A 24531-nucleotide genomic window follows, 5' to 3' on the forward strand; every position below is an offset into this window, starting at 1 on the left:
CCTCTCCCCTCTGATGCTTTTGCCAGTTACCTTAAACCTGTGTCCTCTGGTTACCGACTGTCCTGCCACTGGAAACTGTTTCCCTTTATCTACTCAATCAAAACCCTTCATGATTTTGATCATCATCATCATAGGCAGTCCCTTGGAATCGAGGAAGACTTGTTTCCACTCTTATTATGAGTCCTTATGTGGCTGAACAGTCCAATACTGTTGTGTATCTGTAAAGCATGCACTCCCATGTTCCGCCACCAGGGAGCGCATCCCCTGAAGTCCCAAGGGATTCCAGCATCCCTTGGGAGCACTGTATATAAGGCCTGTTCCTCACTCTGGAGTGTCTTAATAAAGACTGAGGTCACTGTTACTTTAACCTCCCTGTGTGCAGTCTCATCTGTGTCAGGAACACAATAAATACGAGAGCCACAGTCCCTGTCACAGGTGGGACAGACAGTCGTTGAGGGAAGGGGTGGGTGGGACTGGTTTGCCGCATGCTCCTTCCCTGCCTGCACTTGATTTCTGCATGCTCTCGGCATTGAGACTCGAGGTGCTCAGCGCCCTCCCGGATGCACTTCCTCCACTTAGGGCAGTCTTTGGCCAGGGACTCCCAGGTGTCGGTGGGGATGTTGCACTTTATCAGGGAGGCTTTGAGGGTGTCCCTGTAACGTTTCCTCTGCCCACCTTTGGCTCATTTGCCGTTAAGGAGTTCCGAGTAGAGCGCTTGCTTTGGGAGTCTCGTGTCGGGCATGCGGACAACGTAGCTCGCCCTGCGGAGCTGATCAAGTGTTGTCAGTGGTTCGATGCTGGGGATGTTGGCCTGGTCGAGGACGCTAACGGTGGTGCTTCTGTCCTCCTGGGGGATTTGTAGGATCTTGCGGAGACATCGTTGGTGGTATTTCTCCAGCAACTTGAGGTGTCTTCTGTACATGGTCCATGTCTCTGAGCCATACAGAAGGGTGGGTATTACTACAGCCCTGTCGACCATGAGCTTGGTGGCATGAGACATTATTTTGAACATCTCTATTAAATCTCTCATTAACCTTCTGTGCTCTAAGGAGAACAACCCAGCTGTTCCAGTCTCTCCTGTTTCTCTCTATGGCCTAGTGTTTTATTTTGTTAACCCACGCTTAAGGTACATGCCGAGGGGGATTAAAATTCACTGTATTGCAAAGTCAGCTCAACCTGTTTAACCTCATGAGAGAATATTCTGCAAAGTTTCTTTCTTCTCTTCCCCCACCAGAACCCTGGGAGTGGAGCGGGATTTCCCAGTGCCCACCCCTGGGGACCTCATATTCTCACCGCCCTGGTCTCGGGTTTTAGTCCCTCCCAACAAGCATTTGGCGATTTAAACTTCCCTTTCTCACCCTGTTCTCAATACGCTGACCCCCTGCTGGGGCTACGGTGGTACCTTGCCCATCTTCACCCAGGGACAGACACACACACAGGCTTGAGCCTGGAACTGCCCATACTCGCCACCCATTCACACTCTCACCCTGACGCGCTCTCACTCACTGACTCACCCTCTCTGTCTCTCGCGCTCCCTCTCTCGCCCGCTCTCTCGCACTCTTGCTCTCTCGCTCCTGCATGCGCACACTCTCGCTCGCTCTCTCTCTTTCTCACACATTCTTTCCTTCTCTCTCTCTCACACACACTCTCCCCCTTTCTCTCACAAGCACTCTCACTCTCTTTCCCCCCCCCTCTCTCGCACACACTCTCTCTCCCCCTTCCCCCACTCTCTCGCACGCTCTCTCTCTCCGCTCGCGCTCTCTCTCTCTCTCACACGCTCCCCCTCACCCGCTCTCTCCCTCACACTCTCACTCTCACTCTCTCTCGCACCTCACACTCTCACTCTCTCTCTCTCTCTCTCTTCCACTCTCTCTCTCACACACACTGGATGGTGAGTAGGAGCCATGGCCCAGCCCTATTAACACTTCCCTGCCCTGCCCTGGGGGCCAGTTGTGTTTGGCTGGGATTGACTATTTCAGCACAGACGGGCCTTTTGGCTAAGATCAAGTGTAGTATCTGTTCTTATCAGTTTAATATCCCCTATGGGGACATGATATTGAATTGATTTTTGGACAGGGAGCTGGATCAGGGGCATGCCCCGTCCACTCTACGCACCGACCTGGTATTGCAATATTTCCAGGAACGGTGCAACTTCGCCTCTCGGCCTTTTGGCCTAAGATCAAACACATTGGCGCAACGTGATCTTTGGCGTTAGAGTTGATCTGGAACGAAATTGGATTAAAAAAAAAAAAAAATTCAGCACGGACGGGGGCTGGAGCCTGGTGTTTGGGAGGGCCGACCGACTGACTGCTTGAAACCGATGAGCCCCAGTGAGAGTCTGATCCAGAGCTTCACCTACAACCAGGGTCCATTGGAAGGTGCTGATAGACTCACCGATTGTGGCACACGCACTCACTGCTCCGGGGAAGTGTTTAATGTCCTGTCTGGATTGCACTGCTGTCCTTCAGCCCAGTGCTTTAGTCACTGCTGTGTTAGGGTGTTGACGTTGTGATGTGTATTCTGGGGCGGTCCCAGCGGATTGGAAAACCGCAAATGTAATGCTCCTATTTTTTTTTAAAAAGGAGGCAGACAAAAAGCAGAAAACTATAGACCAGTTATATCATCTGTCATTGGGAAAATGCTGGAGTCCATTATTAAGGAAGCAGTAGCGGGACATTTGGAAAAGCATAATTCAATCAAGCAGAGTCAGTATGGTTTTATGAAAGGGAAATCCTGTTTGACAAATTTTCTGGAGTTCTTTGAGGATGTAACAAGCAGGGTGGATAAGGGGGAACCAGTGAATGTGGTGTATTTGGATTTCCAGAAGGCATTTGATAAGTTGCCACATAAAAGGTTACTGCACAAAATAAAAGTTCACAGGGTTGGGAGTAATATATTAGCATGGATAGAGGATTGGCTAACTAACAAAAAACAGAGAGTCGGGATTATTGGGTCATTTTTCAGTTGGCAATCAGTAATTGGGTGCCGCAGGGATCAGTGCTGGGGCCCCAACTATTCACAATCTATATTAATGATTTGGATGAAGGGACCGAGTGTAATGTAGCCAAGTTTGCTGATGATACAAAGATGGGTGGGAAAGCAAATTGTGAGGAGGACACACAAAATCTGCAAAGGGATATAGACAGTCTAAGTGAGTGGGCAAAAAATTGGCAGATGGAGTATAATGTGGGAAAATGTGAGGTTATCCACTTTGGCAGAAAAAATAGAAAAGCAAATTATAATTTAAATGGAGAAAAATTGCAAAGTGCTGCAGTACAGAGGGACCTGGGGGTCCTTGTGCATGAAACACTAAAAGTCAGTATGCAGATACAACAAATAATCAGGAAGGCAAATGGAATGTTGGCCTTTATTGCAAGGGGGATAGAGTATAAAAACAGAGAAGTCCTGCTACAACTGTACAGGGTATTGGTGAGGCCACACCTAGAGTACTGCATACAGTTTTGGTCTCCGTATTTAAGGAAGAATCATCATCATCATCATAGGCAGTCCCTTGGAAGCGAGGAAGACTTGCTTCCACTCTTAACATGAGTTCTAAGGTGGCTGAACAGTCCAATACGAGAGCCACAGTCTCTGTCACAGGTGGGGCAGATAGTTGTTGAGGGAAAGGGTGGGTGGGACTGGCTTGCCGCACGCTCTTTCCGCTGTCTGCGCTTGTTTTCTGCATGCTCTCGACGATGAGACTCGAGGTGCTCAACGCCCTCCCGGATGCATTTCCTCCACTTAGAGCGGTCTTTGGCCAGGGACTTTCAGGTGTCGGTGGGGATGTTGCATTTTATCAGGGAGGCTTTGAGGGTGTCCTCGTAATGTTTCCTCTGCCCACCTTTGGCTGGTTTGCCATGAAGGAGTTCCGAGTAGAGCGCTTGCTTTGGGAGTCTCGTATCTGGCATGCGAATAATGTGGCCTGCCCAGCGGAGCTGGTCGAGTGTGGTCAGTGCTTCAATGCTGGGGATGTTGGCCTGGTCGAGGACGCTAACGTTGGTGCATCTGTCCTCAGGCGAAGGTTCACTAGGTTGATTCCGGAGATGAGGGGGTTGACTTATGAAGATAGGTTGAGTAGGTTGGGACTATGCACATTGTAATTCAGAAGAATGAGAGGTGATCTTATCGAAACATATATAAGATAATGAGGGGGCTCGACAAGGTGGATGCAGCGAGGATGTTTCCACTCATAGGGGAAACTAAAACTAGGGCACATTGTCTCAGAATATGGGGCCGCCCATTTAAAACTGAGATGAGGAGGAATTTCTTCTGAGGGTTGTAAGTCTGTGGAATTCTCTGCCCCAGAGAGGCTGGGTCATTGAATATATTTAAGGCGGAGATAGACAGATCTTTGAGCGATAAGGGAGTAAAGGGTTATGGGGAGCGGGCGGGGAAGTGGAGCTGAGTCCATGATCAGATCAGCCATGATCTTATTGAATGGCGGAGCAGGCTCGAGGGGCCGTATGGCCTACTCCTGCTCCTATTTCTTATGTTCTTATGACCATAGAATGTAAGCCATAAGGTCCAGGGGACTTGTCTGCCTTTAATCCCATTATTTTACCGAGTACTACTTCTTTCGTGATAGTGATTGTATTTAAGCTCCTCCCTCCCTACAGCCCATTGATTATCCATTATTGGGATGTTTTTAATGTCTTTTACCGTGAAGACCGATACAAAATATTTGTTCAATGTCTCTGCCATTTCCCTTTTCCCCATTATTAATTCCCCAGTCTCATCCTCCAGCGCACCAACATTTACCTTGGAGACTATTTTCCTTTTTATGTACCTGTTGAAGCTTTGACTATCTGTTTTTATATTTCGAGCGAGTTTTCTTTCCTAATCTATCTTCCCTCTCTTTGTTACTTATTTAGTTGTTCTGGGAGGTCAGGCTGTGGTGTCCTTTATTCAAGGTGTCTGTCCCGCTGCCCGCATCAAAGGAATGAGTTAGACGATCTTTCTCTCACTCTCGCTTTATTCCTCTCGCTTCCAGAAATTACTGAGGTGCAAGTTTGCACTGGACGGGAACATGAATGGGTGTGTGAACAGGCGGCTCATAAAGTACATCAAAGCAGGGCCCGTAATCAGGTTGTTCCCCGGCCGGTGTTGCGTTCACCGATCTCTGCTGGGCCCAGCAGCACAGCACGACTCGGCACCGTGCGTTACAGCCCGGGGGGGAGGGGTGGGTGGTACAGAGCGAGCGAGTGGACGGAGAGAGAGATAGAGAGAGAGACTAGAGAGTGTAGAGAGAGAGAGTGTGGCGTGTGGCGTGAGAGAGAGAGGCGTGGCATGAGATAGATAGATAGAGAGAGTGAGGCGCGAGAGAGAGAGAGAGAGGGTGAGGCGCGAGAGAGATAAAAAGAGAGAGAGGCGCAATAGAGTGGGAGAGAGTGGCGCGTGGCGCGCGCGAGAGAGAGAGTGAGGCGAGAGAGAGTGGGCGGGGGACAGACGGAGAAAGTGAGATTGGACAGACAGAGAGAGAGAGAGAGAGAGAGAGTGACAGTGTGAATGGAGATTGTGGAGAGAGAGTGAGTAGACGGAGAGAGAGACAGATTTGAGGGAGCGAGAGATTGAATGGAGAGAAAGAGGGAATGTGGAGAGTGTAGAGAGAGTGAATGGAGAGAGTATGTGGAGAGGGAGAGAGAGCGGGCGAGCGTGGAGGCGGAGCGAGAGAGAGGGGGAATGGTCAGAGAGAGAGAGAGAGAGAGGGAATGGTCAGAGAGAGAGAGAGAGAGAGAGAGAGAGGGAATGGTCAGAGAGAGAGAGAGAGAGAGGGAATGGGCGGAGAGAGAGAGGGGGAATGGGCGGAGAGAGAGAGAGAGAGAGGGGGAATGGGAAGAGAGAGAGAGGGAATGGGCGGAGAGAGAGAGAGAGAGAGAGAGGGGGAATGGGAATTGGAATGGGTGGAGAGAGAGGGGGAATGGGTGGAGAGAGAGGGGGAATGGGTGGAGAGAGAGGGGGAATGGGTGGAGAGAGAGAGGGGGAATGGGTGGAGAGAGAGAGGGGGAATGGGTGGAGAGAGAGAGAGAGGGAGGGAATGGGCAGAGAGAGAGAGAGAGGGAGGGAATGGGCGGAGAGAGAGAGAGAGAGAGAGAGGGAATGGGCGGAGAGAGAGGGAATGGGCAGAGAGAGAGAGAGAGGGAATGGGCAGAGAGAGAGAGAGAGAGAGGGAATGGGCGGAGAGAGAGAGAGGGAATGGGCGGAGAGAGAGAGAGGGAATGGTCGGAGAGAGAGAGAGGGAATGGTCGGAGAGAGAGAGAGGGAATGGGCGGAGAGAGAGAGAGGGAATGGGCGGAGAGAGAGAGGGGGAATGGGCGGAGAGAGAGAGAGAGAGGGAATGGGCGGAGAGAGAGAGAGAGAGGGAATGGGCGGAGAGAGAGAGAGAGGGAATGGGCGGAGAGAGAGAGAGGGAATGGGCGGACAGAGAGAGAGAGAGAGAATGGGCAGAGAGAGAGAGAGAGAGAGAGAGAGGGAGGGAGTGTGTGTAGATAGATAGAGAGTGTGTGTGGATAGGGAGAGAAAGAGAGCGAGAGAGCGAGGGGCGAGAGAGCGTGGGGCGCAAGGGCGAGAGAGTGGAGAGAGAGAGAGAGAGAGAGCGAGCGAGTGGACGGAGAGAGAGAGAGAGCGCGAGCGAGTGGACGGAGAGAGAGAGAGAGAGACGCGAGAGAGACGCGAGAGAGAGAGACGCGAGAGAGAGTGTGGCGCGCGCGCGAGAGAGGGAGAGAGAGAGAGAGAGTGTGGCGCGAGAGAGAGAGAGTGTGGCGCGAGAGAGAGAGTGTGGCGTGAGATAGATAGATAGAGAGAGAGTGAGGCGCGAGCGAGAGAGAGAGAAAGAGAGAGTGTGGCGCGAGAGAGAGTGTGGCGCGAGAGAGAGAGAGAGAGTGTGGCGCGAGAGAGAGAGAGTGTGGCGCGAGAGAGAGAGAGTGGCGAGAGAGAGAGCGGCGAGAAAGAATGTGGCGAGAGAGAGAGAGTGTGGCGCGAGAGAGAGAGAGAGTGTGGCGCGAGAGAGACAGACACAGAGAGAGAGTGTGTGGCGGGAGAGAGAGTGTGGCGCGAGAGAGAGAGAGTGTGGCGTGAGATAGATAGATAGAGAGAGAGTGAGGCGCGAGCGAGAGAGAGAGAGAGAGAAAGAGAGTGTGGCGCGAGAGAGAGTGTGGCGCGAGAGAGAGGGAGAGTGTGGCGCGAGAGAGAGAGTGTGGCGCGAGAGAGAGAGAGAGAGAGTGTGGAGCAAGAGAGAGAGAGTGTGGCGCGAGAGAGAGTGTGTCGTGAGAGAGAGAGAGTGTGTCGCGAGAGAGAGAGAGTGTGTCGCGAGAGAGAGAGTGTCGCGAGAGAGAGAGAGAGAGAGAGAGAGTGTCGCGAGAGAGAGAGAGAGAGAGAGTGTCGCGAGAGAGAGAGAGAGAGTGGCGCGAGAGAGAGAGAGTGTGGCGCGAGAGAGAGAGAGAGAGTGTGGCGCGAGAGAGAGAGAGAGAGTGTGGCGCGAGAGAGAGAGTGTGGCGCGAGAGAGAGAGAGAGTGGCGCGAGAGAGAGAGAGTGTGGCGCGAGAGAGAGAGAGTGTGGCGCGAGAGAGAGAGAGGGTGAGGCGCGAGAGAGATAAAAAGAGAGAGAGGCGCAATAGAGTGGGAGAGAGTGGCGCGTGGCGCGCGCGAGAGAGAGAGTGAGGCGAGAGAGAGTGGGCGGGGGACAGACGGAGAAAGTGAGATTGGACAGACAGAGAGAGAGAGAGAGAGAGAGTGACAGTGTGAATGGAGATTGTGGAGAGAGAGTGAGTAGACGGAGAGAGAGACAGATTTGAGGGAGCGAGAGATTGAATGGAGAGAAAGAGGGAATGTGGAGAGTGTAGAGAGAGTGAATGGAGAGAGTATGTGGAGAGGGAGAGAGAGCGGGCGAGCGTGGAGGCGGAGCGAGAGAGAGGGGGAATGGTCAGAGAGAGAGAGAGAGAGAGAGGGAATGGTCAGAGAGAGAGAGAGAGAGAGGGGGAATGGTCAGAGAGAGAGAGAGAGAGAGGGAATGGGCGGAGAAAGAGAGGGGGAATGGGCAGAGAGAGAGAGAGAGAGAGAGAGGGGGAATGGGAATTGGAATGGGTGGAGAGAGAGGGAATGGGAATGGGTGGAGAGAGAGAGGGGGAATGGGTGGAGAGAGAGAGGGGGAATGGGCAGAGAGAGAGAGAGGGAGGGAATGGGCGGAGAGAGAGAGAGAGAGGGAATGGGCGGAGAGAGAGAGAGGGAATGGGCAGAGAGAGAGAGAGAGGGAATGGGCAGAGAGAGAGAGAGAGAGGGAATGGGCGGAGAGAGAGAGAGGGAATGGGCGGAGAGAGAGAGAGGGAATGGGCGGAGAGAGAGAGAGGGAATGGGCGGAGAGGGAGAGGGAATGGGCGGAGAGGGAGAGAGAGAGAGGGAATGGGCGGAGAGAGAGAGAGGGAATCGGGGAGAGAGAGAGAGGGAATGGGCGGAGAGAGAGAGAGGGAATGGGCGGAGAGAGAGAGAGAGAGAGGGAATGGGCGGAGAGAGAGAGGGAATGGGCGGAGAGAGAGAGAGGGAATGGGCGGAGAGAGAGCGAGAGAGAGAATGGGCAGAGAGAGAGAGGGAGGGAGTGTGTGTAGATCGATAGATAGAGAGTGTGTGTGGATAGGGAGAGAAAGAGAGCGAGAGAGCGAGGGGCGAGAGAGCGTGGGGCGCAAGGGCGAGAGAGTGGAGAGAGAGAGAGAGAGAGCGAGCGAGTGGACGGAGAGAGAGAGAGCGCGAGCGAGTGGACGGAGAGAGAGAGAGAGAGACGCGAGAGAGAGAGAGAGACGCGAGAGAGAGTGTGGCGCGCGCGCGAGAGAGGGAGAGAGAGAGAGTGTGGCGCGAGAGAGAGAGAGTGTGGCGCGAGAGAGAGAGTGTGGCGCGAGAGAGAGAGCGGCGAGAGAGAATGTGGCGAGAGAGAGAGAGAGAGAGTGTGGCGCGAGAGAGACAGACACAGAGAGAGAGTGTGTGGCGGGAGAGAGAGTGTGGCGCGAGAGAGAGAGAGTGTGGCGTGAGATAGATAGATAGAGAGAGAGTGAGGCGCGAGCGAGAGAGAGAGAGAGAAAGAGAGAGTGTGGCGCGAGAGAGAGAATGTGGCGCGAGAGAGAGAGTGTGGTGCGAGAGAGAGAGAGAGAGTGGAGCAAGAGAGAGAGAGTGTGGCGCGAGAGAGAGAGAGAGAGAGAGAGTGTGTCGCGAGAGAGAGTGTGTCGCGAGAGAGAGTGTGTCGCGAGAGAGAGTGTGTCACGAGAGAGAGAGAGTGTCGCGAGAGAGAGAGAGAGTGTCGCGAGAGAGAGAGAGAGTGTCGCGAGAGAGAGAGAGAGTGTCGCGAGAGAGAGAGAGAGTGTCGCGAGAGAGAGAGAGAGTGTCGCGAGAGAGAGAGAGAGTGTCGCGAGAGAGAGAGAGAGTGTCGCGAGAGAGAGAGAGAGAGTGGCGCGAGAGAGAGAGTGGCGCGAGAGAGAGAGAGAGAGTGGCGCGAGAGAGAGAGAGAGAGAGTGTGGCGCGAGAGAGAGAGAGAGTGTGGCGCGAGAGAGAGTGTGGCGCGAGAGAGAGAGAGTGTGGCGCGAGAGAGAGAGAGAGTGTGGCACGAGAGAGAGAGAGAGAGAGAGAGAGTGTGGCGCGAGAGAGACAGACACAGAGAGAGAGTGTGTGGCGGGAGAGAGAGTGTGGCATGAGATAGATAGATAGAGAGAGAGTGAGGCGCGAGCGAGAGAGAGAGAGAGAGAAAGAGAGAGTGTGGCGCGAGAGAGAGAATGTGGCGCGAGAGAGAGAGTGTGGCGCGAGAGAGAGAGAGAGAGAGTGTGGAGCAAGAGAGAGAGAGAGTGTGTCGCGAGAGAGAGAGAGTGTGTCGCGAGAGAGAGAGAGTGTGTCGCGAGAGAGAGAGAGAGTGTCGCGAGAGAGAGAGAGAGAGAGTGTCGCGAGAGAGAGAGAGAGAGAGTGTGGCGCGAGAGAGAGAGAGAGTGTGGCGCGAGAGAGAGAGAGAGAGTGTGGCGCGAGAGAGAGAGAGAGAGAGAGTGTGGCGCGAGAGAGAGAGAGAGAGTGTGGCGCGAGAGAGAGAGAGAGAGTGTGGCGCGAGAGAGAGAGTGTGGCGCGAGAGAGAGAGAGACGCGAGCGAGAGATGCGAGAGGGAGATAGAAAGATAGAGAGAGAGAGTGGCGCGCGAGAGGGAGAGAGAGTATGGCGCGCGCGAGAGATAGAGATAGAGGCGCGCGTGAGAGAGAGAGAGAGAATGTGGCGCGAGAGAGAGAGTGTGGCGTGAGATAGATAGAGAGAGAGTGAGGCGTGAGCGAGAGAGAGAGAGTGTGGCGCGAGAGAGACAGAGAGAGAGAGTGTGGCGCGAAAGAGAGCGAGAGAGAGAGAGAGAGAGTGTGGCGCGCGCGCGAGAGAGGGAGAGTGAGTGAGTGTGGCGAGAGAGAGTGAGTGGGCGCGAGAGAGAGAGAAAGAGAGAGTGTGGCGCGAGAGAGAGAGTGGTGCGCGAGAGAGAGAGCGGCGAGAGGGAATGTGGCGAGAGAGAGAGAGAGAGAGTGTGGCGCGAGAGAGAGAGTGTGGCGCGAGAGAGAGGGAGAGAGACGCGAGAGGGAGAGGGGGATGCGAGAGGGGAGAGGGAGATAGAAAGATAGAGAGAGTGAGTGGCGCGCGAGAGGGAGAGAGAGTGTGGCGCGCGCGAGAGATAGAGATAGAGGCGCGCGAGAGAGGGGCGCATGAGAGAGAGAGAGAGAATGTGGCGTGAGAGAGAGAGAGAGAGAGAGTGTGGCGTGAGATAGATAGAGAGAGAGTGAGGCGAGAGAGAGAGAGTGTGGCGCGAGATGAGACAGAGAGAGAGAGTGTGGCGCGAGAGAGAGAGAGAGAGTGTGGCGCGCGCGCGAGAGAGGGAGAGAGAGTGAGTGTGGCGAGAGAGAGTGAGTGGGCGCGAGAGAGAGAGAGTGGCGCGCGAGAGAGAGAGCGGCGAGAGGGAATGTGGCGAGAGAGAGTGTGGCGCGAGAGAGAGAGAGAGAGAGTGTGGCGCGAGAGAGAGTGTGGCGCGAGAGAGAGAAAAAGAGAGAGAGAGAGAGTGTGGCGCGAGATAGATAGATAGAGAGTGAGGCGCGAGCGAGAGAGAGAGAAACATAGAAACATAGAAACATAGAAAATAGGTGCAGGAGCAGGCCATTCAGCCCTTCTAGCCTGCACCGCCATTCAATGAGTTCATGGCTGAACATGAAACTTCAGTACCCCCTTCCTGCTTTCTCGCCATAACCCTTGATCCCCCGAGTAGTAAGGACTTCATCTAACTCCCTTTTGAATATATTTAGTGAATTGGCCTCAACTACTTTCTGTGGTAGAGAATTCCACAGGTTCACCACTCTCTGGGTGAAGAAGTTTCTCCTCATCTCGGTCCTAAATGGCTTACCCCTTATCCTCAGACTGTGACCCCTGGTTCTGGACCTCCCCAACATTGGGAACATTCTTTCTGCATCTAACCTGTCTAAACCCGTCAGAATTTTAAACGTTTCTATGAGGTCCCCTCTCATTCTTCTGAACTCCAGTGAATACAAGCCCAATTGATCCAATCTTTCTTGATAGGTCAGTCCCGCCATCCCGGGAATCAGTCTGGTGAACCTTCGCTGCACTCCCTCAATAGCAAGAATGTCCTTCCTCAAGTTAGGAGACCAAAACTGTACACAATACTCCAGGTGTGGCCTCACCAAGGCCCTGTACAACTGTAGCAACACCTCCCTGCCCCTGTATTCAAATCCCCTCGCTATGAAGGCCAACATGCCATTTGCTTTCTTAACCGCCTGCTGTACCTGCATGCCAACCTTCAATGACTGATGTACCATGACACCCAGGTCTCGTTGCACCTTCCCTTTTCCTAATCTGTCACCATTCAGATAATAGTCTGTCTCTCTGTTTTTACCACCAAAGTGGATAACCTCACATTTATCCACATTATACTTCATCTGCCATGCATTTGCCCACTCACCTAACCTATCCAAGTCACTCTGCAGCCTAATAGCATCCTCCTCGCAGCTCACACTGCCACCCAACTTAGTATCATCCGCAAATTTGGAGATACTGCATTTAATCCCCTCGTCTAAATCATTAATGTACAATGTAAACAGCTGGGGCCCCAGCACAGAACCTTGCGGCACTCCACTAGTCACTGCCTGCCATTCTGAAAAGTACCCGTTTACTCCTACTCTTTGCTTCCTGTCTGACAACCAGTTCTCAATCCACGTCAGCACACTACCCCCAATCCCATGTGCTTTAACTTTGCACATTAATCTCTTGTGTGGGACCTTGTCGAAAGCCTTCTGAAAGTCCAAATATACCACATCAACTGGTTCTCCTTTGTCCACTTTACTGGAAACATCCTCAAAAAATTCCAGAAGATTTGTCAAGCATGATTTCCTTTCACAAATCCATGCTGACTTCGACCTATCATGTCACCATTTTCCAGATGCACTGCTATGACATCCTTAATAATTGATTCCATCATTTTACCCACTACTGAGGTCAGGCTGACCGGTCTATAATTCCCTGTTTTCTCTCTCCCCTCCTTTTTTAAAAAGTGGGGTTACATTGGCTACCCTCCACTCCATAGGAACTGATCCAGAGTCAATGGAATGTTGGAAAATGACTGTCAATGCATCCGCTATTTCCAAGGCCACCTCCTTAAGTACTCTAGGATGCAGGCCATCAGGCCCTGGGGATTTATCGGCCTTCAATCCCATCAATTTCCCCAACACAATTTCCCGACTAATAAAGATTTCCCTCAGTTCCTCTTCCTTACTAGACCCTCTGACCCCTTTTATATCCGGAAGGTTGTTTGTATTCCTCCTTAGTGAATACCGAACCAAAGTACTTGTTCAATTGATCCGCCATTTCTTTGTTCCCCGTTATGACTTCCCCTGATTTCTGACTGCAGGGGACCTACGTTTGTCTTCACCAACCTTTTTCTCTTTACATACCTATAGAAACTTTTGCAATCCGCCTTAATGTTCCCTGCAAGCTTCTTCTCGTACTCCATTTTCCCTGTCCTAATCAAACCCTTTGTCCTCCTCTGCTGAGTTCTAAATTTCTCCCAGTCCCCAGGTTCGCTGCTATTTCTGGCCAATTTGTATGCCACTTCCTTGGCTTTAATACTATCCCTGATTTCCTAGATAGCCACGGTTGAGCCACCTTCCCCTTTTTATTTTTACGCCAGACAGGAATGTACAATTGTTGTACTTCATCCATGCGGTCTCTAAATGTCTGCCATTGCCCATCCACAGTCAACCCCCTAAGTATCATTCGCCAATCTATCCTAGCCAATCACGCCTCATACCTTCAAAGTTACCCTTCTTTAAGTTCTGGACCATGGTCTCTGAAATTACTGTTTCATTCTCCATCCTAATGCAGAATTCCACCATATTATGGTCACTCTTCCCCAAGGGGCCTCGCACAATGAGATTGCTAATTAATCCTCTCTCATTACACAACACCCAGTCTAAGATGGCCTCCCCCCTAGTTGGTTCCTCAACATATTGGTCTAGAAAACCATCCCTTATGCACTCCAGGAAATCCTCCTCCACCGTATTGCTTCCAGTTTGGCTAGCCCAATCTATGTGCATATTAAAGTCACCCATTATAACTGCTACACCTTTATTGCATGCACCCCTAATTTCCTGTTTGATGCCCTCCCCAACATCCCTACTACTGTTTGGAGGTCTGTACACAACTCCTACTAACGTTTTTGCCCTTTGGTGTTCTGCAGCTCTACCCATATAGATTCCACATCATCCAAGCTAATGTCTTTCCTAACTATTGCATTAATCTCCTCTTTAACCAGCAATGCTACCCCACCTCCTTTTCCTTTTATTCTATCCTTCCTGAATGTTGAATACCCCTGAATGTTGAGTTCCCAGCCCTGATCATCCTGGAGCCACGTCTCCGTAAGAGTGAGGCGCGAGCGAGAGAGAGAGAGTGTGGCGCGAGAGAGACAGAGAGAGAGAGTGTGGCGCGAAAGAGAGCGAGAGAGAGAGAGAGAGTGTGGCGCGCGCGCGAGAGAGAGAGAGTGAGGCGCGAGCGAGAGAGAGAGTGAGGCGCGAGCGAGAGAGAGAGAGCGCGAGAGAGACAGACACAGCGAGAGAGAGAGTGTGGCGCGCGAGAGAGAGAGTGTGGCGCGCGAGAGAGAGAGAGAGTGTGGCGCGCGAGAGAGAGAGAGAGAGAGTGTGGCGCGCGAGAGAGAGAGAGAGAGTGTGGCGCGCGAGAGAGAGAGAGAGTGTGGCGTGCGAGAGAGAGAGAGAGAGTGTGGCGCGCGCGAGAGAGAGAGAGAGTGTGGCGTGAGAGAGAGAGAGAGAGAGAGTGTGGCGCGAGAGAGAGAGAGAGAGAGAGTGTGGCGCGAGAGAGAGAGTGCGGCGCGAGAGAGAGAGAGTGCGGCGCGAGAGAGAGAGTGCGGCACGAGAGAGAGAGAGTGCGGCGCGAGAGAGAGAGAGAGTGCGGCGCGAGAGAGAGAGAGAGAGAGTGCGGCGCGAGAGAGAGAGAGTGCGGCGCGAGAGAGAGGCGCGAGAGAGAGAGTGCGGCGCGAGAGAGAGAGTGCGGCACGAGAGAGAGAGAGTGCGGCGCGAGAGAGAGAGAGAGTGCGGCGCGAGAGAGAGAGAGAGAGAGTGCGGCGCGAGAGAGTGCGGCGCCGAGAGAGAGAGAGTGCGGCGCGAGAGAGAGAGAGTGCGGCGCGAGAGAGAGAGAGAGTGCGGCGCGAGAGAGAGAGAGTGCGGCGCGAGAGAGAGAGAGTGCGGCGCGAGAGAGAGAGTGCGGCGCGAGAGAGAGAGAGTGCGGCGCGAGAGAGAGAGAGTGCGGCGCGAGAGAGAGAGAGTGCGGCGCGAGAGAGAGAGAGTGCGGCGCGAGAGAGAGAGAGTGCGGCGCGAGAGAGAGAGAGTGCGGCGCGAGAGAGAGAGAGTGCGGCGCGAGAGAGAGAGAGTGCGGCGCGAGAGAGAGAGAGTGCGGCGCGGAGAGAGAGAGAGTGCGGCGCGAGAGAGAGAGAGTGCGGCGCGAGAGAGAGAGAGTGCGGCGCGAGAGAGAAGAGTGCGGCGCGCGAGAGAGAGAGTGCGGCGCGAGAGAGAGAGAGAGTGCGGCGCGAGAGAGAGAGAGTGCGGCGCGAGAGAGAGAGAGTGCGGCGCGTGAGAGAGAGAGTGCGGCGCGAGAGAGAGAGAGAGTGCGGCGCGAGAGAGAGAGAGTGCGGCGCGAGAGAGAGAGAGTGCGGCGCGAGAGAGAGAGAGTGCGGCGCGAGAGAGAGAGAGTGCGGCGCGAGAGAGAGAGAGTGCGGCGCGAGAGAGAGAGAGTGCGGCGCGAGAGAGAGAGCGGCGCGAGAGAGAGAGAGTGCGGCGCGAGAGAGAGAGAGTGCGCGCGAGAGAGAGAGAGAGTGCGGCGCGAGAGAGAGAGAGTGCGGCGCGAGAGAGAGAGAGTGCGGCGCGAGAGAGAGAGAGTGCGGCGCGAGAGAGAGAGAGTGCGGCGCGAGAGAGAGAGAGTGCGGCGCGAGAGAGAGAGAGTGCGGCGCGAGAGAGAGAGAGTGCGGCGCGAGAGAGAGAGAGTGCGGCGCGAGAGAGAGAGAGTGCGGCGCGAGAGAGAGAGAGTGCGGCGCGAGAGAGAGAGAGTGCGGCGCGAGAGAGAGAGAGTGCGGCGCGAGAGAGAGAGAGTGCGGCGCGAGAGAGAGAGAGTGCGCGCGAGAGAGAGAGAGTGCGGCGCGAGAGAGAGAGAGTGCGGCGCGAGAGAGAGAGAGTGCGGCGCGAGAGAGAGAGAGTGCGGCGCGAGAGAGAGAGAGTGCGGCGCGAGAGAGAGAGAGTGCGGCGCGAGAGAGAGAGAGTGCGGCGCGAGAGAGAGAGAGTGCGGCGCGAGAGAGAGAGAGTGCGGCGCGAGAGAGAGAGAGTGCGGCGCGAGAGAGAGAGAGTGCGGCGCGAGAGAAGAGAGAGAGAGTGCGGCGCGAGAGAGAGAGAGTGCGGCGCGAGAGAGAGAGAGTGCGGCGCGAGAGAGAGAGAGTGCGGCGCGAGAGAGAGAGAGAGTGCGGCGCGAGAGAGAGAGAAGAGTGCGGCGCGAGAGAGAGAGAGAGTGCGGCGCGAGAGAGAGAGAGAGTGCGGCGCGAGAGAGAGAGAGAGAGTGCGGCGCGAGAGAGAGAGAGTGCGGCGCGAGAGAGAGAGAGAGTGCGGCGCGAGAGAGAGAGAGAGTGCGGCGCGAGAGAGAGAGAGAGTGCGGCGCGAGAGAGAGAGAGAGTGCGGCGCGAGAGAGAGAGAGAGTGCGGCGCGAGAGAGAGAGAGAGTGCGGCGCGAGAGAGAGAGAGTGCGGCGCGAGAGAGAGAGAGAGTGCGGCGCGAGAGAGAGAGAGAGTGCGGCGCGAGAGAGAGAGAGAGTGCGGCGCGAGAGAGAGAGAGAGTGCGGCGCGAGAGAGAGAGAGAGTGCGGCGCGAGAGAGAGAGAGAGTGCGGCGCGAGAGAGAGAGAGAGTGCGGCGCGAGAGAGAGAGAGAGTGCGGCGCGAGAGAGAGAGAGAGTGCGGCGCGAGAGAGAGAGAGAGTGCGGCGCGAGAGAGAGAGAGAGTGCGGCGCGAGAGAGAGAGAGAGTGCGGCGCGAGAGAGAGAGAGAGTGCGGCGCGAGAGAGAGAGAGAGTGCGGCGCGAGAGAGAGAGAGAGTGCGGCGCGAGAGAGAGAGAGAGTGCGGCGCGAGAGAGAGAGAGAGTGCGGCGCGAGAGAGAGAGAGAGTGCGGCGCGAGAGAGAGAGAGAGTGCGGCGCGAGAGAGAGAGAGAGTGCGGCGCGAGAGAGAGAGTGCGGCGCGAGAGAGAGAGTGCGGCGCGAGAGAGAGAGAGAGTGCGGCGCGAGAGAGAGAGAGAGTGCGGCGCGAGAGAGAGAGAGAGTGCGGCGCGAGAGAGAGAGAGAGTGCGGCGCGAGAGAGAGAGAGAGAGTGCGGCGCGAGAGAGAGAGAGAGTGCGGCGCGAGAGCGAGAGAGAGTGCGCGCGCGAGAGAGAGAGTGCGGCGCGCGAGAGAGAGAGTGCGGCGCGCGAGAGAGAGAGTGCGGCGCGAGAGAGAGAGAGTGCGGCGCGCGAGAGAGAGAGTGCGGCGCGCGAGAGAGAGAGTGCGCGCGCGAGAGAGAGAGTGCGGCGCGCGAGAGAGAGAGTGCGGCGCGCGAGAGAGAGAGTGCGGCGCGCGAGAGAGAGAGTGCGGCGCGCGAGAGAGAGAGTGCGGCGCGAGAGAGAGAGAGTGCGGCGCGAGAGAGAGAGAGTGCGGCGCGAGAGAGAGAGAGTGCGGCGCGAGAGAGAGAGAGTGCGGCGCGAGAGAGAGAGAGTGCGGCGCGAGAGAGAGAGAGTGCGGCGCGAGAGAGAGAGAGAGTGCGGCGCGAGAGAGAGAGAGAGTGCGGCGCGAGAGAGAGAGAGAGTGCGGCGCGAGAGAGAGAGAGAGTGCGGCGCGAGAGAGAGAGAGAGTGCGGCGCGAGAGAGAGAGAGTGCGGCGCGAGAGAGAGTGCGGCGCGAGAAGAGAGAGTGCGGCGCGAGAGAGTGCGGCGCGCGCGCGAGAGAGAGAGAGTGCGGCGCGCGCGAGAGAGAGAGAGTGCGCGCGCGCGAGAGAGAGAGAGTGCGGGGCGCGCGAGAGAGAGAGAGTGCGGCGCGCGCGCGCGAGAGAGAGAGAGAGAGTGCGGCGCGCGCGGAGAGAGAGAGAGAGAGAGTGCGGCGCGCGAGAGAGAGAGAGAGTGTGGCGAGAGAGAGAGTGTGGCGCGCGCGCCAGAGAGAGTGTGGCGCGCGCGAGAGAGAGAGTGTGGCGCGCGCGCGCGAGAGAGAGAGTGTGGCGCGCGCGAGAGAGAGAGTGTGGCGCGCGCGAGAGAGAGAGTGTGGCGCGCGCGCGAGAGAGAGAGTGTGGCGCGCGCGAGAGAGAGAGTGTGGCGCGCGCGAGAGAGAGAGTGTGGCGCGCGCGAGAGAGAGAGTGTGGCGCGCGCGAGAGAGAGAGTGTGGCGCGCGCGCGAGAGAGAGTGTGCGCGCGCGCGCGAGAGAGAGTGTGGCGCGCGCGCGAGAGAGAGGTGGCGCGCGCGAGAGAGAGAGGGTGTGGCGCGCGCGCGCGAGAGAGAGAGAGAGTGTTGGCGCGCGCGCGCGAGAGAGAGAGTGTGGCGCGCGCGCGCGCGAGAGAGAGAGTGTGGCGCGCGCGCGCGGAGAGAGAGTGTGGCGCGCGCGCGCGCGAGAGAGAGTGTGGCGCGCGCGCGCGCGAGAGAGAGTGTGGCGCGCGCGCGCGCGAGAGAGAGTGTGGCGCGCGCGCGCGCGAGAGAGAGTGTGGCGCGCGGCGCGCGCGCGAGAGAGAGAGAGTGTGGCGAGAGAGAGAGAGAGTGGCGCGAGAGAGAGTGGCGCGCGCGCGCGCGCGAGAGAGAGTGTGGCGCGAGAGAGATAGAGAGAGAGTGTGGCGCGAGAGAGATAGAGACAGACAGAGTGTGGCGCGAAAGAGAGTGGCACGTGAGAGAGAGAGTGTGGCGCGAGAGAGAGAGTGTGGCGTGAAAGAGTGTGGCGAGTGAGTGTGGCTCGAGAGAGAGAGTGTGGCGAGAGAGAGTGTGGCGAGAGAGAGTGTGGCGAGAGAGAGTGTGGCGAGAGAGAGTGTGGCGAGAGAGAGTGTGGCGCGAGAGAGAGAGAGTGTGTGGCGCGAGAGAGAGAGAGAGTGTGGCGCGAGAGAGAGAGAGAGAGAGAGTGTGGTGCGAGAGAGAGAGAGAGTGTGGGCGCGAGAGAGGAGAGAGAGTGTGGCGCGAGAGAGAGAGAGAGTGTGGCGCGAGAGAGAGACAGTGTGGCGCGAGAGAGAGAGAGAGAGTGTGGCGCGAGAGAGAGAAGAGAGTGTGGCGCGAGAGAGAGAGAGAGAGTGTGGCGCGTGAGAGAGAGAGAGAGTGTGGCGCGAGAGAGAGAGAGAGAGTGTGGCGCGAGAGAGAGAGAGAGAGTGTGGCGCGAGAGAGAGAGAGAGTGTGACGCGAGAGAGAGAGAGTGTGGCGCGAGAGAGAGAGAGTGTGGCGCGAGAGAGAGAGAGTGTGGCGCGAGAGAGAGAGAGTGTGGCGCGAGAGAGAGAGAGTGTGGCGCGAGAGAGAGAGAGTGTGGCGCGAGATAGAGAGAGTTGTGGCGCGAGAGAGAGAGAGTGCGGCGCGAGAGAGAGAGAGTGCGGCGCGAGAGAGAGAGAGAGTGCGGCGCGAGAGAGAGAGAGAGTGCGGCGCGAGAGAGAGAGAGAGTGCGGCGCGAGAGAGAGAGAGAGTGCGGCGCGAGAGAGAGAGAGAGTGCGGCGCGAGAGAGAGAGAGTGCGGCGCGAGAGAGAGAGAGTGCGGCGCGAGAGAGAGAGAGTGCGGCGCGAGAGAGAGAGTGCGGCGCGAGAGAGAGAGAGTGCGGCGCGAGAGAGAGAGAGTGCGGCGCGAGAGAGAGAGAGTGCGGCGCGAGAGAGAGAGAGTGCGGCGCGAGAGAGAGAGAGTGCGGCGGCGAGAGAGAGAGAGAGTGCGGCGCGAGAGAGAGAGAGTGCGGCGCGAGAGAGAGAGAGTGCGGCGCGAGAGAGAGAGAGTGCGGCGCGAGAGAGAGAGAGTGCGGCGCGAGAGAGAGAGAGTGCGGCGCGAGAGAGAGAGAGTGCGGCGCGAGAGAGAGAGAGTGCGGCGCGAGAGAGAGAGAGTGCGGCGCGAGAGAGAGAGAGAGTGCGGCGCGAGAGAGAGAGAGTGCGGCGCGAGAGAGAGAGAGTGCGGCGCGAGAGAGAGAGAGTGCGGCGCGAGAGAGAGAGAGTGCGGCGCGAGAGAGAGAGAGTGCGGCGCGAGAGAGAGAGAGTGCGGCGCGAGAGAGAGAGAGTGCGGCGCGAGAGAGAGAGAGTGCGGCGCGAGAGAGAGAGAGTGCGGCGCGCGAGAGAGAGAGTGCGCGGCGGGGCGCGAGAGAGAGAGAGTGCGGCGCGAGAGAGAGAGAGAGTGCGGCGCGAGAGAGAGAGAGAGTGCGGCGCGAGAGAGAGAGAGTGCGGGCGGAGAGAGAGAGAGTGCGGCGCGAGAGAGAGAGAGTGCGAGGGCGCGAGAGAGAGAGAGTGCGGCGCGAGAGAGAGAGAGTGCGGGGGAGAGAGAGAGTGCGGCGCGAGAGAGAGAGAGTGCGGCGCGAGAGAGAGAGAGTGCGGCGCGAGAGAGAGAGAGTGCGGCGCGAGAGAGAGAGAGTGCGGCGCGAGAGAGAGAGAGTGCGGCGCGGAGAGAGAGAGAGTGCGGCGCGAGAGAGAGAGAGTGCGGCGCGAGAGAGAGAGAGTGCGGCGCGAGAGAGAGAGAGTGCGGCGCGAGAGAGAGAGAGTGCGGCGCGAGAGAGAGAGAGTGCGGCGCGAGAGAGAGAGGCGGCGCGAGAGAGAGAGAGTGCGGCGCGAGAGAGAGAGAGTGCGGCGCGAGAGAGAGAGAGTGCGGCGCGAGAGAGAGAGAGTGCGGCGCGAGAGAGAGAGAGTGCGGCGCGAGAGAGAGAGAGTGCGGCGCGAGAGAGAGAGAGTGCGGCGCGAGAGAGAGAGAGTGCGGCGCGAGAGAGAGAGAGTGCGGCGCGAGAGAGAGAGAGTGCGGCGCGAGAGAGAGAGAGGTGCGGCGCGCGAGAGAGAGAGAGTGCGGCGCGAGAGAGAGAGAGTGCGGCGCGAGAGAGAGAGAGTGCGGCGCGAGAGAGAGAGAGTGCGGCGCGAGAGAGAGAGAGTGCGGCGCGAGAGAGAGAGAGTGCGGCGCGAGAGAGAGAGAGTGCGGCGCGAGAGAGAGAGAGTGCGGCGCGAGAGAGAGAGAGTGCGGCGCGAGAGAGAGAGAGTGCGGCGCGAGAGAGAGAGAGTGCGGCGCGAGAGAGAGAGAGTGCGGCGCGAGAGAGAGAGAGTGCGGCGCGAGAGAGAGAGAGTGCGGCGCGAGAGAGAGAGAGTGCGGCGCGAGAGAGAGAGAGTGCGGCGCGAGAGAGAGAGAGTGCGGCGCGAGAGAGAGAGAGAGTGCGGCGCGAGAGAGAGAGAGAGTGCGGCGCGAGAGAGAGAGAGAGTGCGGCGCGAGAGAGAGAGAGAGTGCGGCGCGAGAGAGAGAGAGAGTGCGGCGCGAGAGAGAGAGAGAGTGCGGCGCGAGAGAGAGAGAGAGTGCGGCGCGAGAGAGAGAGAGAGTGCGGCGCGAGAGAGAGAGAGTGCGGCGCGAGAGAGAGAGAGTGCGGCGCGCGAGAGAGAGAGTGCGGCGCGCGAGAGAGAGAGTGCGGCGCGCGAGAGAGGGTGTGGCGCGCGCGCGAGAGAGGGTGTGGCGCGCGCGAGAGAGAGGGTGTGGCGCGCGCGAGAGAGAGGGTGTGGCGCGCGCGCGCGAAAGAGAGAGTGTGGCGCGAGCGCGCGAGAGAGAAAGTGTGGCGCGCGCGAGAGAGAGAGTGTGGCGCGCGCGAGAGAGAGAGTGTGGCGCGCGCGCGCCGAGAGAGAGAGTGTGGCGCGTGCGCGCGGCGCGAGAGAGAGAGTGTGGCGCGCGCCGCGCGAGAGAGAGAGTGTGGGCGCGCGCGAGAGAGAGAGAGTGGCGCGCGCGCGCGCGAGAGAGAGAGTGTGGCGCGCGCGCGCGCGAGAGAGAGTGTGGCGCGCGCGCGCGAGAGAGAGTGTGGCGCGCGCGCGAGAGAGAGTGTGGCGCGCGCGAGAGAGAGGGTGTGGCGCGCGCGCGCGCGCGAGAGAGAGAGTGTGGCGCGCGTGCGCGAGAGAGAGAGTGTGCGCGCGCGCGCGCGCCGCGCGAGAGAGAGAGTGTGGCGCGCGCACGCGCGCGAGAGAGAGAGTGTGCGCGCGGCGCGCGCGAGAGAGAGAGTGTGGCGCGCGCGCGCGCGAGAGAGAGTGTGGCGCGCGCGCGCGCGCGAGAGAGAGTGTGGCGGCGCGGCGCGCGAGAGAGAGTGTGGGCGCGCGCGCGCGCGAGAGAGCGTGTGGCGTGCGCGCGCGCGCGAGAGAGAGAGAGTGTGGCGAGAGAGAGAGAGAGTGGCGAGAGAGAGAGAGAGAGTGTGGGCGAGAGAGAGAGTGGCGCGAGAGAGAGAGAGAGTGGCGCGAGAGAGAGAGAGAGTGGCGCGAGAGAGAGAGAGAGTGGCGCGCGCGCGAGAGAGAGAGAGAGTGGCGCGCGAGAGAGAGAGAGAGTGTGGCGCGAGAGAGATAGAGAGAGAGTGTGGCGCGAGAGAGATAGAGACAGACAGAGTGTGGCGCGAAAGAGAGTGGCACGTGAGAGAGAGAGTGTGGCGCGAGAGAGAGAGTGTGGCGTGAAAGAGTGTGGCGAGTGAGTGTGGCTCGAGAGAGAGAGTGTGGCGAGAGAGTGTGGCGAGAGAGAGTGTGGCGCGAGAGAGAGAGAGTGTGTGGCGCGAGAGAGAGAGAGAGTGTGGCGCGAGAGAGAGAGAGAGTGTGGCGCGAGAGAGAGAGAGAGTGTGGCGCGAGAGAGAGAGAGAGAGTGTGGCGCGAGAGAGAGAGAGAGTGTGGCGCGAGAGAGAGACAGTGTGGCGCGAGAGAGAGAGAGAGAGTGTGGCGCGAGAGAGAGAGAGAGAGTGTGGCGCGAGAGAGAGAGAGAGAGTGTGGCGCGTGAGAGAGAGAGAGAGTGTGGCGCGAGAGAGAGAGAGAGTGTGGCGCGAGAGAGAGAGAGAGAGTGTGGCGCGAGAGAGAGAGAGAGTGTGACGCGAGAGAGAGAGAGTGTGACGCGAGAGAGAGAGAGTGTGACGCGAGAGAGAGAGAGTGTGGCGCGAGAGAGAGAGAGTGTGGCGCGAGAGAGAGAGAGAGTGTGGCGCGAGAGAGAGAGAGTGTGGCGCGAGAGAGAGAGAGTGTGGCGCAGAGAGAGAGAGTGTGGCGCGAGATAGAGAGAGTGTGGCGCGAGAGAGAGACAGTGTGGCGCGAGAGAGAGAGAGTGTGGGCGCGAGAGAGAGTGAGTGTGGCGCGAGAGAGAGTGAGTGCGGCGCGAGAGAGAGAGAGAGTGCGGCGCGAGAGAGAGAGAGAGTGCGGCGCGAGAGAGAGAGAGAGTGCGGCGCGAGAGAGAGAGAGAGTGCGGCGCGAGAGAGAGAGTGCGGCGCGAGAGAGAGAGAGTGCGGCGCGAGAGAGAGAGAGTGCGGCGCGAGAGAGAGAGAGAGTGCGGCGCGAGAGAGAGAGAGTGCGGCGCGAGAGAGAGAGAGTGCGGCGCGAGAGAGAGAGAGTGCGGCGCGAGAGAGAGAGAGTGCGGCGCGAGAGAGAGAGAGTGCGGCGCGAGAGAGAGAGAGTGCGGCGCGAGAGAGAGAGAGTGCGGCGCGAGAGAGAGAGAGTGCGGCGCGAGAGAGAGAGAGTGCGGCGCGAGAGAGAGAGAGTGCGGCGCGAGAGAGAGAGAGTGCGGCGCGAGAGAGAGAGAGTGCGGCGCGAGAGAGAGAGAGTGCGGCGCGAGAGAGAGAGAGTGCGGCGCGAGAGAGAGAGAGTGCGGCGCGAGAGAGAGAGAGTGCGGCGCGAGAGAGAGAGAGTGCGGCGCGAGAGAGAGAGAGTGCGGCGCGAGAGAGAGAGAGTGCGGCGCGAGAGAGAGAGAGTGCGGCGCGAGAGAGAGAGAGTGCGGCGCGAGAGAGAGAGAGTGCGGCGCGAGAGAGAGAGTGCGCGAGAGAGGAGAGAGAGAGTGGCGCGAGAGAGAGAGAGAGTGGCGCGAGAGAGAGAGAGAGTGGCGCGAGAGAGAGAGAGAGTGGCGCGCGAGAGAGAGAGTGGCGCGCGCGCGCGCGCGCGAGAGAGAGTGTGGCGCGAGAGAGATAGAGAGAGAGTGTGGCGCGAGAGAGATAGAGACAGACAGAGTGTGGCGCGAAAGAGAGTGGCACGTGAGAGAGAGAGTGTGGCGCGAGAGAGAGAGTGTGGCGAGTGAGTGTGGCTCGAGAGAGAGAGTGTGGCGAGAAGAGAGTGTGGCGAGAGAGAGTGTGGCGAGAGAGAGTGTGTGGCGCGAGAGAGAGAGAGTGTGTGGCGCGAGAGAGAGAGAGAGTGTGGCGCGAGAGAGAGAGAGAGTGTGGCGCGAGAGAGAGAGAGAGTGTGGCGCGAGAGAGAGAGAGAGTGTGGCGCGAGAGAGAGAGAGAGAGTGTGGCGCGAGAGAGAGACAGTGTGGCGCGAGAGAGAGACAGTGTGGCGCGAGAGAGAGAGAGAGAGTGTGGCGCGAGAGAGAGAGAGAGAGTGTGGCGCGAGAGAGAGAGAGAGAGTGTGGCGCGAGAGAGAGAGAGAGAGTGTGGCGCGAGAGAGAGAGAGAGTGTGGCGCGAGAGAGAGAGAGAGATGTGTGGCGCGAGAGAGAGAGAGAGAGTGTGACGCGAGAGAGAGAGAGAGTGTGACGCGAGAGAGAGAGAGTGTGGCGCGAGAGAGAGAGAGTGTGGCGCGAGAGAGAGAGAGTGTGGCGCGAGAGAGAGAGAGTGTGGCGCGAGAGAGAGAGAGAGTGGCGCGAGAGAGAGAGAGTGTGGCGCGAGATAGAGAGAGTGTGGCGCGAGAGAGAGAGAGTGTGGCGCGAGAGGGGAGAGAGTGCGGCGCGAGAGAGAGTGAGTGCGGCGCGAGAGAGAGAGAGTGCGGCGCGAGAGAGAGAGAGAGTGCGGCGCGAGGAGAGAGAGAGAGTGCGAGGTGCGCGCGAGAGAGAGAGAGAGAGTGCGGCGCGAGAGAGAGA

At 58.1% G+C, this 24531-nt stretch overlaps 1 protein-coding gene and 1 pseudogene across 1 annotated transcript in view; both read left to right on the forward strand.

Annotated features, from left to right (window-relative positions):
- LOC139234946 (tolloid-like protein 2) overlaps window positions 1–24531 on the forward strand; it is a 251756-nt gene that overhangs the window by 2646 nt on the left and 224579 nt on the right. The gene's annotated exons all lie outside the window — the stretch shown is intronic.
- Window positions 1981–2156, forward strand: LOC139235233 (U2 spliceosomal RNA; annotated as a pseudogene).

The sequence above is a fragment of the Pristiophorus japonicus genome, chromosome 22 (assembly GCF_044704955.1).
Source record: "Pristiophorus japonicus isolate sPriJap1 chromosome 22, sPriJap1.hap1, whole genome shotgun sequence".
Taxonomy (NCBI): Eukaryota; Metazoa; Chordata; class Chondrichthyes; family Pristiophoridae; genus Pristiophorus; species Pristiophorus japonicus.